Source organism: Aulonocara sp. 'chitande type north' Nkhata Bay, linkage group LG1, assembly GCF_057382095.1.
Source record: "Aulonocara sp. 'chitande type north' Nkhata Bay isolate Kocher_YH1m ecotype deep benthic linkage group LG1, A_spYH_male_GT1.1, whole genome shotgun sequence".
Taxonomy (NCBI): Eukaryota; Metazoa; Chordata; class Actinopteri; order Cichliformes; family Cichlidae; genus Aulonocara; species Aulonocara sp. 'chitande type north' Nkhata Bay.
This window is the reverse complement of record NC_141344.1, coordinates 35,549,290-35,562,926: the sequence shown is the minus strand read 5'-3', so window position 1 is coordinate 35,562,926 and position 13,637 is coordinate 35,549,290.

Below are 13,637 nucleotides of genomic sequence, written 5' to 3'. Positions count from 1 at the left end.
ATGCGTTTCTCACTGTTACATGCATTTGAATGGGAAACTCGCCTGAAAGAAAATATAGGTTTTCATTATGTGAATAATTTTAAAATCTTAGCTCAAACGGCTGCAAAACCTGTTTGCCCAGCACGGGGATCTTGAGTTCTATAAGATAAAGCCATAAACATGTTTGTCTGAGTCTTCTATCAAAAGTTACAGCGATTTATATGAAGTTGTTCAAAAACGCTTTATTTTGCCAAGACAATGCGTTTCTCACTGTTACATGCATTTGAATGGGAAACTCGCCTGAAACAAAGTATAGGTTTTCATTATGTGAATAATTTTAAAATCTTAGCTCAAACGGCTGCAAAACCTGTTTGCCCAGCACGGGGATCTTGAGTTCTATAAGATAAAGCCATAAACATGTTTGTCTGAGTCTTCTATCAAAAGTTACAGCGATTTATATGAAGTTGTTCAAAAACGCTTTATTTCGCCAAGACAATGCGTTTCTCACTGTTACATGCATTTGAATGGGAAACTCGCCTGAAAGAAAATATAGGTTTTCATTATGTGAATAATTTTAAAATCTTAGCTCAAACGGCTGCAAAACCTGTTTGCCCAGCACGGGGATCTTGAGTTCTATAAGATAAAGCCATAAACATGTTTGTCTGAGTCTTCTATCAAAAGTTACAGCGATTTATATGAAGTTGTTCAAAAACGCTTTATTTTGCCAAGACAATGCGTTTCTCACTGTTACATGCATTTGAATGGGAAACTCGCCTGAAACAAAGTATAGGTTTTCATTATGTGAATAATTTTAAAATCTTAGCTCAAACGGCTGCAAAACCTGTTTGCCCAGCACGGGGATCTTGAGTTCTATAAGATAAAGCCATAAACATGTTTGTCTGAGTCTTCTATCAAAAGTTACAGCGATTTATATGAAGTTGTTCAAAAACGCTTTATTTCGCCAAGACAATGCGTTTCTCACTGTTACATGCATTTGAATGGGAAACTCGCCTGAAACAAAGTATAGGTTTTCATTATGTGAATAATTTTAAAATCTTAGTTCAAACGGCTGCAAAACCTGTTTGCCCAGCACGGGGATCTTGAGTTCTATAAGATAAAGCCATAAACATGTTTGTCTGAGTCTTCTATCAAAAGTTACAGCGATTTATATGAAGTTGTTCAAAAACGCTTTATTTCGCCAAGACAATGCGTTTCTCACTGTTACATGCATTTGAATGGGAAACTCGCCTGAAACAAAGTATAGGTTTTCATTATGTGAATAATTTTAAAATCTTAGCTCAAACGGCTGCAAAACCTGTTCTGTTTGCCCAGCACGGGGATATTGAGTTCTATAAGATAAAGCCATAAACATGTTTGTCTGAGTCTTCTATCAAAAGTTACAGCGATTTATATGAAGTTGTTCAAAAACGCTTTATTTCGCCAAGACAATGCGTTTCTCACTGTTACATGCATTTGAATGGGAAACTCGCCTGAAACAAAGTATAGGTTTTCATTATGTGAATAATTTTAAAATCTTAGTTCAAACGGCTGCAAAACCTGTTCTGTTTGCCCAGCACGGGGATATTGAGTTCTATAAGATAAAGCCATAAACATGTTTGTCTGAGTCTTCTATCAAAAGTTACAGCGATTTATATGAAGTTGTTCAAAAACGCTTTATTTTGCCAAGACAATGCGTTTCTCACTGTTACATGCATTTGAATGGGAAACTCGCCTGAAACAAAGTATAGGTTTTCATTATGTGAATAATTTTAAAATCTTAGTTCAAACGGCTGCAAAACCTGTTTGCCCAGCACGGGGATCTTGAGTTCTATAAGATATAAGATAAAGCCATAAACATGTTTGTCTGAGTCTTCTATCAAAAGTTACAGCGATTTATATGAAGTTGTTCAAAAACGCTTTATTTCGCCACGACAATGCGTTTCTCACTGTTACATGCATTTGAATGGGAAACTCGCCTGAAACAAAGTATAGGTTTTCATTATGTGAATAATTTTAAAATCTTAGCTCAAACGGCTGCAAAACCTGTTCTGTTTGCCCAGCACGGGGATATTGAGTTCTATAAGATAAAGCCATAAACATGTTTGTCTGAGTCTTCTATCAAAAGTTACAGCGATTTATATGAAGTTGTTCAAAAACGCTTTATTTCGCCACGACAATGCGTTTCTCACTGTTACATGCATTTGAATGGGAAACTCGCCTGAAACAAAGTATAGGTTTTCATTATGTGAATAATTTTAAAATCTTAGCTCAAACGGCTGCAAAACCTGTTTGCCCAGCACAGGGATCTTGAGTTCTATAAGATAAAGCCATAAACATGTTTGTCTGAGTCTTCTATCAAAAGTTACAGCGATTTATATGAAGTTGTTCAAAAACGCTTTATTTCGCCAAGACAATGCGTTTCTCACTGTTACATGCATTTGAATGGGAAACTCGCCTGAAAGAAAATATAGGTTTTCATTATGTGAATAATTTTAAAATCTTAGCTCAAACGGCTGCAAAACCTGTTTGCCCAGCACGGGGATCTTGAGTTCTATAAGATAAAGCCATAAACATGTTTGTCTGAGTCTTCTATCAAAAGTTACAGCGATTTATATGAAGTTGTTCAAAAACGCTTTATTTCGCCAAGACAATGCGTTTCTCACTGTTACATGCATTTGAATGGGAAACTCGCCTGAAACAAAGTATAGGTTTTCATTATGTGAATAATTTTAAAATCTTAGCTCAAACGGCTGCAAAACCTGTTTGCCCAGCACGGGGATCTTGAGTTCTATAAGATAAAGCCATAAACATGTTTGTCTGAGTCTTCTATCAAAAGTTACAGCGATTTATATGAAGTATTTCAAAAACGCTTTATTTCGCCAAGACAATGCGTTTCTCACTGTTACATGCATTTGAATGGGAAACTCGCCTGAAACAAAGTATAGGTTTTCATTATGTGAATAATTTTAAAATCTTAGTTCAAACGGCTGCAAAACCTGTTTGCCCAGCACGGGGATCTTGAGTTCTATAAGATAAAGCCATAAACATGTTTGTCTGAGTCTTCTATCAAAAGTTACAGCGATTTATATGAAGTTGTTCAAAAACGCTTTATTTTGCCAAGACAATGCGTTTCTCACTGTTACATGCATTTGAATGGGAAACTCGCCTGAAACAAAGTATAGGTTTTCATTATGTGAATAATTTTAAAATCTTAGCTCAAACGGCTGCAAAACCTGTTTGCCCAGCACGGGGATCTTGAGTTCTATAAGATAAAGCCATAAACATGTTTGTCTGAGTCTTCTATCAAAAGTTACAGCGATTTATATGAAGTTGTTCAAAAACGCTTTATTTCGCCAAGACAGTGTGTTTCTCACTGTTACATGCATTTGAATGGGAAACTCGCCTGAAACAAAGTATAGGTTTTCATTATGTGAATAATTTTAAAATCTTAGTTCAAACGGCTGCAAAACCTGTTTGCCCAGCACGGGGATCTTGAGTTCTATAAGATATAAGATAAAGCCATAAACATGTTTGTCTGAGTCTTCTATCAAAAGTTACAGCGATTTATATGAAGTTGTTCAAAAACGCTTTATTTCGCCACGACAATGCGTTTCTCACTGTTACATGCATTTGAATGGGAAACTCGCCTGAAACAAAGTATAGGTTTTCATTATGTGAATAATTTTAAAATCTTAGCTCAAACGGCTGCAAAACCTGTTCTGTTTGCCCAGCACGGGGATCTTGAGTTCTATAAGATAAAGCCATAAACATGTTTGTCTGAGTCTTCTATCAAAAGTTACAGCGATTTATATGAAGTTGTTCAAAAACGCTTTATTTTGCCAAGACAATGCGTTTCTCACTGTTACATGCATTTGAATGGGAAACTCGCCTGAAACAAAGTATAGGTTTTCATTATGTGAATAATTTTAAAATCTTAGCTCAAACGGCTGCAAAACCTGTTTGCCCAGCACGGGGATCTTGAGTTCTATAAGATAAAGCCATAAACATGTTTGTCTGAGTCTTCTATCAAAAGTTACAGCGATTTATATGAAGTATTTCAAAAACGCTTTATTTCGCCAAGACAATGCGTTTCTCACTGTTACATGCATTTGAATGGGAAACTCGCCTGAAACAAAGTATAGGTTTTCATTATGTGAATAATTTTAAAATCTTAGTTCAAACGGCTGCAAAACCTGTTTGCCCAGCACGGGGATCTTGAGTTCTATAAGATAAAGCCATAAACATGTTTGTCTGAGTCTTCTATCAAAAGTTACAGCGATTTATATGAAGTTGTTCAAAAACGCTTTATTTTGCCAAGACAATGCGTTTCTCACTGTTACATGCATTTGAATGGGAAACTCGCCTGAAACAAAGTATAGGTTTTCATTATGTGAATAATTTTAAAATCTTAGCTCAAACGGCTGCAAAACCTGTTTGCCCAGCACGGGGATCTTGAGTTCTATAAGATAAAGCCATAAACATGTTTGTCTGAGTCTTCTATCAAAAGTTACAGCGATTTATATGAAGTATTTCAAAAACGCTTTATTTCGCCAAGACAATGCGTTTCTCACTGTTACATGCATTTGAATGGGAAACTCGCCTGAAACAAAGTATAGGTTTTCATTATGTGAATAATTTTAAAATCTTAGTTCAAACGGCTGCAAAACCTGTTTGCCCAGCACGGGGATCTTGAGTTCTATAAGATAAAGCCATAAACATGTTTGTCTGAGTCTTCTATCAAAAGTTACAGCGATTTATATGAAGTTGTTCAAAAACGCTTTATTTTGCCAAGACAATGCGTTTCTCACTGTTACATGCATTTGAATGGGAAACTCGCCTGAAACAAAGTATAGGTTTTCATTATGTGAATAATTTTAAAATCTTAGCTCAAACGGCTGCAAAACCTGTTTGCCCAGCACGGGGATCTTGAGTTCTATAAGATAAAGCCATAAACATGTTTGTCTGAGTCTTCTATCAAAAGTTACAGCGATTTATATGAAGTTGTTCAAAAACGCTTTATTTCGCCAAGACAATGCGTTTCTCACTGTTACATGCATTTGAATGGGAAACTCGCCTGAAACAAAGTATAGGTTTTCATTATGTGAATAATTTTAAAATCTTAGTTCAAACGGCTGCAAAACCTGTTTGCCCAGCACGGGGATCTTGAGTTCTATAAGATAAAGCCATAAACATGTTTGTCTGAGTCTTCTATCAAAAGTTACAGCGATTTATATGAAGTTGTTCAAAAACGCTTTATTTTGCCAAGACAATGCGTTTCTCACTGTTACATGCATTTGAATGGGAAACTCGCCTGAAACAAAGTATAGGTTTTCATTATGTGAATAATTTTAAAATCTTAGCTCAAACGGCTGCAAAACCTGTTTGCCCAGCACGGGGATCTTGAGTTCTATAAGATAAAGCCATAAACATGTTTGTCTGAGTCTTCTATCAAAAGTTACAGCGATTTATATGAAGTTGTTCAAAAACGCTTTATTTCGCCAAGACAATGCGTTTCTCACTGTTACATGCATTTGAATGGGAAACTCGCCTGAAACAAAGTATAGGTTTTCATTATGTGAATAATTTTAAAATCTTAGTTCAAACGGCTGCAAAACCTGTTTGCCCAGCACGGGGATCTTGAGTTCTATAAGATAAAGCCATAAACATGTTTGTCTGAGTCTTCTATCAAAAGTTACAGCGATTTATATGAAGTTGTTCAAAAACGCTTTATTTTGCCAAGACAATGCGTTTCTCACTGTTACATGCATTTGAATGGGAAACTCGCCTGAAACAAAGTATAGGTTTTCATTATGTGAAGAATTTTAAAATCTTAGTTCAAACGGCTGCAAAACCTGTTTGCCCAGCACGGGGATCTTGAGTTCTATAAGATATAAGATAAAGCCATAAACATGTTTGTCTGAGTCTTCTATCAAAAGTTACAGCGATTTATATGAAGTTGTTCAAAAACGCTTTATTTCGCCACGACAATGCGTTTCTCACTGTTACATGCATTTGAATGGGAAACTCGCCTGAAACAAAGTATAGGTTTTCATTATGTGAATAATTTTAAAATCTTAGCTCAAACGGCTGCAAAACCTGTTTGCCCAGCACAGGGATCTTGAGTTCTATAAGATAAAGCCATAAACATGTTTGTCTGAGTCTTCTATCAAAAGTTACAGCGATTTATATGAAGTTGTTCAAAAACGCTTTATTTCGCCAAGACAATGCGTTTCTCACTGTTACATGCATTTGAATGGGAAACTCGCCTGAAACAAAGTATAGGTTTTCATTATGTGAATAATTTTAAAATCTTAGTTCAAACGGCTGCAAAACCTGTTTGCCCAGCACGGGGATATTGAGTTCTATAAGATAAAGCCATAAACATGTTTGTCTGAGTCTTCTATCAAAAGTTACAGCGATTTATATGAAGTTGTTCAAAAACGCTTTATTTCGCCAAGACAATGCGTTTCTCACTGTTACATGCATTTGAATGGGAAACTCGCCTGAAAGAAAATATAGGTTTTCATTATGTGAATAATTTTAAAATCTTAGCTCAAACGGCTGCAAAACCTGTTTGCCCAGCACGGGGATCTTGAGTTCTATAAGATAAAGCCATAAACATGTTTGTCTGAGTCTTCTATCAAAAGTTACAGCGATTTATATGAAGTTGTTCAAAAACGCTTTATTTTGCCAAGACAATGCGTTTCTCACTGTTACATGCATTTGAATGGGAAACTCGCCTGAAACAAAGTATAGGTTTTCATTATGTGAATAATTTTAAAATCTTAGCTCAAACGGCTGCAAAACCTGTTTGCCCAGCACGGGGATCTTGAGTTCTATAAGATAAAGCCATAAACATGTTTGTCTGAGTCTTCTATCAAAAGTTACAGCGATTTATATGAAGTTGTTCAAAAACGCTTTATTTTGCCAAGACAATGCGTTTCTCACTGTTACATGCATTTGAATGGGAAACTCGCCTGAAACAAAGTATAGGTTTTCATTATGTGAATAATTTTAAAATCTTAGTTCAAACGGCTGCAAAACCTGTTTGCCCAGCACGGGGATCTTGAGTTCTATAAGATAAAGCCATAAACATGTTTGTCTGAGTCTTCTATCAAAAGTTACAGCGATTTATATGAAGTTGTTCAAAAACGCTTTATTTCGCCAAGACAATGCGTTTCTCACTGTTACATGCATTTGAATGGGAAACTCGCCTGAAAGAAAATATAGGTTTTCATTATGTGAATAATTTTAAAATCTTAGCTCAAACGGCTGCAAAACCTGTTTGCCCAGCACGGGGATCTTGAGTTCTATAAGATAAAGCCATAAACATGTTTGTCTGAGTCTTCTATCAAAAGTTACAGCGATTTATATGAAGTTGTTCAAAAACGCTTTATTTTGCCAAGACAATGCGTTTCTCACTGTTACATGCATTTGAATGGGAAACTCGCCTGAAACAAAGTATAGGTTTTCATTATGTGAATAATTTTAAAATCTTAGTTCAAACGGCTGCAAAACCTGTTTGCCCAGCACGGGGATCTTGAGTTCTATAAGATAAAGCCATAAACATGTTTGTCTGAGTCTTCTATCAAAAGTTACAGCGATTTATATGAAGTTGTTCAAAAACGCTTTATTTCGCCAAGACAATGCGTTTCTCACTGTTACATGCATTTGAATGGGAAACTCGCCTGAAACAAAGTATAGGTTTTCATTATGTGAAGAATTTTAAAATCTTAGTTCAAACGGCTGCAAAACCTGTTTGCCCAGCACGGGGATCTTGAGTTCTATAAGATAAAGCCATAAACATGTTTGTCTGAGTCTTCTATCAAAAGTTACAGCGATTTATATGAAGTTGTTCAAAAACGCTTTATTTTGCCAAGACAATGCGTTTCTCACTGTTACATGCATTTGAATGGGAAACTCGCCTGAAACAAAGTATAGGTTTTCATTATGTGAATAATTTTAAAATCTTAGTTCAAACGGCTGCAAAACCTGTTTGCCCAGCACGGGGATATTGAGTTCTATAAGATAAAGCCATAAACATGTTTGTCTGAGTCTTCTATCAAAAGTTACAGCGATTTATATGAAGTTGTTCAAAAACGCTTTATTTCGCCAAGACAATGCGTTTCTCACTGTTACATGCATTTGAATGGGAAACTCGCCTGAAACAAAGTATAGGTTTTCATTATGTGAATAATTTTAAAATCTTAGTTCAAACGGCTGCAAAACCTGTTTGCCCAGCACGGGGATCTTGAGTTCTATAAGATAAAGCCATAAACATGTTTGTCTGAGTCTTCTATCAAAAGTTACAGCGATTTATATGAAGTTGTTCAAAAACGCTTTATTTTGCCAAGACAATGCGTTTCTCACTGTTACATGCATTTGAATGGGAAACTCGCCTGAAACAAAGTATAGGTTTTCATTATGTGAATAATTTTAAAATCTTAGCTCAAACGGCTGCAAAACCTGTTTGCCCAGCACGGGGATCTTGAGTTCTATAAGATAAAGCCATAAACATGTTTGTCTGAGTCTTCTATCAAAAGTTACAGCGATTTATATGAAGTTGTTCAAAAACGCTTTATTTTGCCAAGACAATGCGTTTCTCACTGTTACATGCATTTGAATGGGAAACTCGCCTGAAACAAAGTATAGGTTTTCATTATGTGAATAATTTTAAAATCTTAGCTCAAACGGCTCCAAAACCTGTTTGCCCAGCACGGGGATCTTGAGTTCTATAAGATAAAGCCATAAACATGTTTGTCTGAGTCTTCTATCAAAAGTTACAGCGATTTATATGAAGTTGTTCAAAAACGCTTTATTTTGCCAAGACAATGCGTTTCTCACTGTTACATGCATTTGAATGGGAAACTCGCCTGAAACAAAGTATAGGTTTTCATTATGTGAATAATTTTAAAATCTTAGCTCAAACGGCTGCAAAACCTGTTCTGTTTGCCCAGCACGGGGATCTTGAGTTCTATAAGATAAAGCCATAAACATGTTTGTCTAAGTCTTCTATCAAAAGTTACAGCGATTTATATGAAGTTGTTCAAAAACGCTTTATTTTGCCAAGACAATGCGTTTCTCACTGTTACATGCATTTGAATGGGAAACTCGCCTGAAACAAAGTATAGGTTTTCATTATGTGAATAATTTTAAAATCTTAGCTCAAACGGCTGCAAAACCTGTTTGCCCAGCACGGGGATCTTGAGTTCTATAAGATAAAGCCATAAACATGTTTGTCTGAGTCTTCTATCAAAAGTTACAGCGATTTATATGAAGTTGTTCAAAAACGCTTTATTTTGCCAAGACAATGCGTTTCTCACTGTTACATGCATTTGAATGGGAAACTCGCCTGAAACAAAGTATAGGTTTTCATTATGTGAATAATTTTAAAATCTTAGCTCAAACGGCTCCAAAACCTGTTTGCCCAGCACGGGGATCTTGAGTTCTATAAGATAAAGCCATAAACATGTTTGTCTGAGTCTTCTATCAAAAGTTACAGCGATTTATATGAAGTTGTTCAAAAACGCTTTATTTTGCCAAGACAATGCGTTTCTCACTGTTACATGCATTTGAATGGGAAACTCGCCTGAAACAAAGTATAGGTTTTCATTATGTGAATAATTTTAAAATCTTAGCTCAAACGGCTGCAAAACCTGTTTGCCCAGCACGGGGATCTTGAGTTCTATAAGATAAAGCCATAAACATGTTTGTCTGAGTCTTCTATCAAAAGTTACAGCGATTTATATGAAGTTGTTCAAAAACGCTTTATTTCGCCAAGACAATGCGTTTCTCACTGTTACATGCATTTGAATGGGAAACTCGCCTGAAACAAAGTATAGGTTTTCATTATGTGAATAATTTTAAAATCTTAGCTCAAACGGCTGCAAAACCTGTTTGCCCAGCACAGGGATCTTGAGTTCTATAAGATAAAGCCATAAACATGTTTGTCTGAGTCTTCTATCAAAAGTTTCAGCGATTTATATGAAGTTGTTCAAAAACGCTTTATTTCGCCAAGACAATGCGTTTCTCACTGTTACATGCATTTGAATGGGAAACTCGCCTGAAACAAAGTATAGGTTTTCATTATGTGAATAATTTTAAAATCTTAGTTCAAACGGCTGCAAAACCTGTTTGCCCAGCACGGGGATCTTGAGTTCTATAAGATAAAGCCATAAACATGTTTGTCTGAGTCTTCTATCAAAAGTTACAGCGATTTATATGAAGTTGTTCAAAAACGCTTTATTTCGCCAAGACAATGCGTTTCTCACTGTTACGTGCATTTGAATGGGAAACTCGCCTGAAACAAAGTATAGGTTTTCATTATGTGAATAATTTTAAAATCTTAGCTCAAACGGCTGCAAAACCTGTTTGCCCAGCACGGGGATCTTGAGTTCTATAAGATAAAGCCATAAACATGTTTGTCTGAGTCTTCTATCAAAAGTTACAGCGATTTATATGAAGTTGTTCAAAAACGCTTTATTTTGCCAAGACAATGCGTTTCTCACTGTTACATGCATTTGAATGGGAAACTCGCCTGAAACAAAGTATAGGTTTTCATTATGTGAATAATTTTAAAATCTTAGCTCAAACGGCTGCAAAACCTGTTTGCCCAGCACGGGGATCTTGAGTTCTATAAGATAAAGCCATAAACATGTTTGTCTGAGTCTTCTATCAAAAGTTACAGCGATTTATATGAAGTTGTTCAAAAACGCTTTATTTTGCCAAGACAATGCGTTTCTCACTGTTACATGCATTTGAATGGGAAACTCGCCTGAAACAAAGTATAGGTTTTCATTATGTGAATAATTTTAAAATCTTAGCTCAAACGGCTGCAAAACCTGTTTGCCCAGCACAGGGATCTTGAGTTCTATAAGATAAAGCCATAAACATGTTTGTCTGAGTCTTCTATCAAAAGTTACAGCGATTTATATGAAGTTGTTCAAAAACGCTTTATTTTGCCAAGACAATGCGTTTCTCACTGTTACATGCATTTGAATGGGAAACTAGCCTGAAACAAAGTATAGGTTTTCATTATGTGAATAATTTTAAAATCTTAGCTCAAACGGCTGCAAAACCTGTTTGCCCAGCACGGGGATATTGAGTTCTATAAGATAAAGCCATAAACATGTTTGTCTGAGTCTTCTATCAAAAGTTACAGCGATTTATATGAAGTTGTTCAAAAACGCTTTATTTCGCCAAGACAATGCGTTTCTCACTGTTACATGCATTTGAATGGGAAACTCGCCTGAAACAAAGTATAGGTTTTCATTATGTGAATAATTTTAAAATCTTAGCTCAAACGGCTGCAAAACCTGTTTGCCCAGCACGGGGATCTTGAGTTCTATAAGATAAAGCCATAAACATGTTTGTCTGAGTCTTCTATCAAAAGTTACAGCGATTTATATGAAGTTGTTCAAAAACGCTTTATTTTGCCAAGACAATGCGTTTCTCACTGTTACATGCATTTGAATGGGAAACTCGCCTGAAACAAAGTATAGGTTTTCATTATGTGAATAATTTTAAAATCTTAGCTCAAACGGCTGCAAAACCTGTTTGCCCAGCACAGGGATCTTGAGTTCTATAAGATAAAGCCATAAACATGTTTGTCTGAGTCTTCTATCAAAAGTTACAGCGATTTATATGAAGTTGTTCAAAAACGCTTTATTTTGCCAAGACAATGCGTTTCTCACTGTTACATGCATTTGAATGGGAAACTCGCCTGAAACAAAGTATAGGTTTTCATTATGTGAATAATTTTAAAATCTTAGCTCAAACGGCTGCAAAACCTGTTTGCCCAGCACGGGGATATTGAGTTCTATAAGATAAAGCCATAAACATGTTTGTCTGAGTCTTCTATCAAAAGTTACAGCGATTTATATGAAGTTGTTCAAAAACGCTTTATTTCGCCAAGACAATGCGTTTCTCACTGTTACATGCATTTGAATGGGAAACTCGCCTGAAACAAAGTATAGGTTTTCATTATGTGAATAATTTTAAAATCTTAGCTCAAACGGCTGCAAAACCTGTTCTGTTTGCCCAGCACGGGGATATTGAGTTCTATAAGATAAAGCCATAAACATGTTTGTCTGAGTCTTCTATCAAAAGTTACAGCGATTTATATGAAGTTGTTCAAAAACGCTTTATTTCGCCAAGACAGTGTGTTTCTCACTGTTACATGCATTTGAATGGGAAACTCGCCTGAAACAAAGTATAGGTTTTCATTATGTGAATAATTTTAAAATCTTAGCTCAAACGGCTGCAAAACCTGTTTGCCCAGCACGGGGATATTGAGTTCTATAAGATAAAGCCATAAACATGTTTGTCTGAGTCTTCTATCAAAAGTTACAGCGATTTATATGAAGTTGTTCTAAAACGCTTTATTTCGCCAAGACAATGCGTTTCTCACTGTTACATGCATTTGAATGGGAAACTAGCCTGAAACAAAGTATAGGTTTTCATTATGTGAATAATTTTAAAATCTTAGCTCAAACGGCTGCAAAACCTGTTTGCCCAGCACAGAGATCTTGAGTTCTATAAGATAAAGCCATAAACATGTTTGTCTGAGTCTTCTATCAAAAGTTACAGCGATTTATATGAAGTTGTTCAAAAACGCTTTATTTTGCCAAGACAATGCGTTTCTCACTGTTACATGCATTTGAATGGGAAACTCGCCTGAAACAAAGTATAGGTTTTCATTATGTGAATAATTTTAAAATCTTAGCTCAAACGGCTGCAAAACCTGTTTGCCCAGCACAGGGATCTTGAGTTCTATAAGATAAAGCCATAAACATGTTTGTCTGAGTCTTCTATCAAAAGTTACAGCGATTTATATGAAGTTGTTCAAAAACGCTTTATTTTGCCAAGACAATGCGTTTCTCACTGTTACATGCATTTGAATGGGAAACTCGCCTGAAACAAAGTATAGGTTTTCATTATGTGAATAATTTTAAAATCTTAGCTCAAACGGCTGCAAAACCTGTTCTGTTTGCCCAGCACGGGGATCTTGAGTTCTATAAGATAAAGCCATAAACATGTTTGTCTGAGTCTTCTATCAAAAGTTACAGCGATTTATATGAAGTTGTTCAAAAACGCTTTATTTTGCCAAGACAATGCGTTTCTCACTGTTACATGCATTTGAATGGGAAACTCGCCTGAAACAAAGTATAGGTTTTCATTATGTGAATAATTTTAAAATCTTAGCTCAAACGGCTGCAAAACCTGTTTGCCCAGCACGGGGATCTTGAGTTCTATAAGTTATAAGATAAAGCCATAAACATGTTTGTCTGAGTCTTCTATCAAAAGTTACAGCGATTTATATGAAGTTGTTCAAAAACGCTTTATTTTGCCAAGACAATGCGTTTCTCACTGTTACATGCATTTGAATGGGAAACTAGCCTGAAACAAAGTATAGGTTTTCATTATGTGAATAATTTTAAAATCTTAGCTCAAACGGCTGCAAAACCTGTTTGCCCAGCACGGGGATCTTGAGTTCTATAAGTTATAAGATAAAGCCATAAACATGTTTGTCTGAGTCTTCTATCAAAAGTTACAGCGATTTATATGAAGTTGTTCAAAAACGCTTTATTTTGCCAAGACAATGCGTTTCTCACTGTTACATGCATTTGAATGGGAAACTCGCCTGAAACAAAGTATAG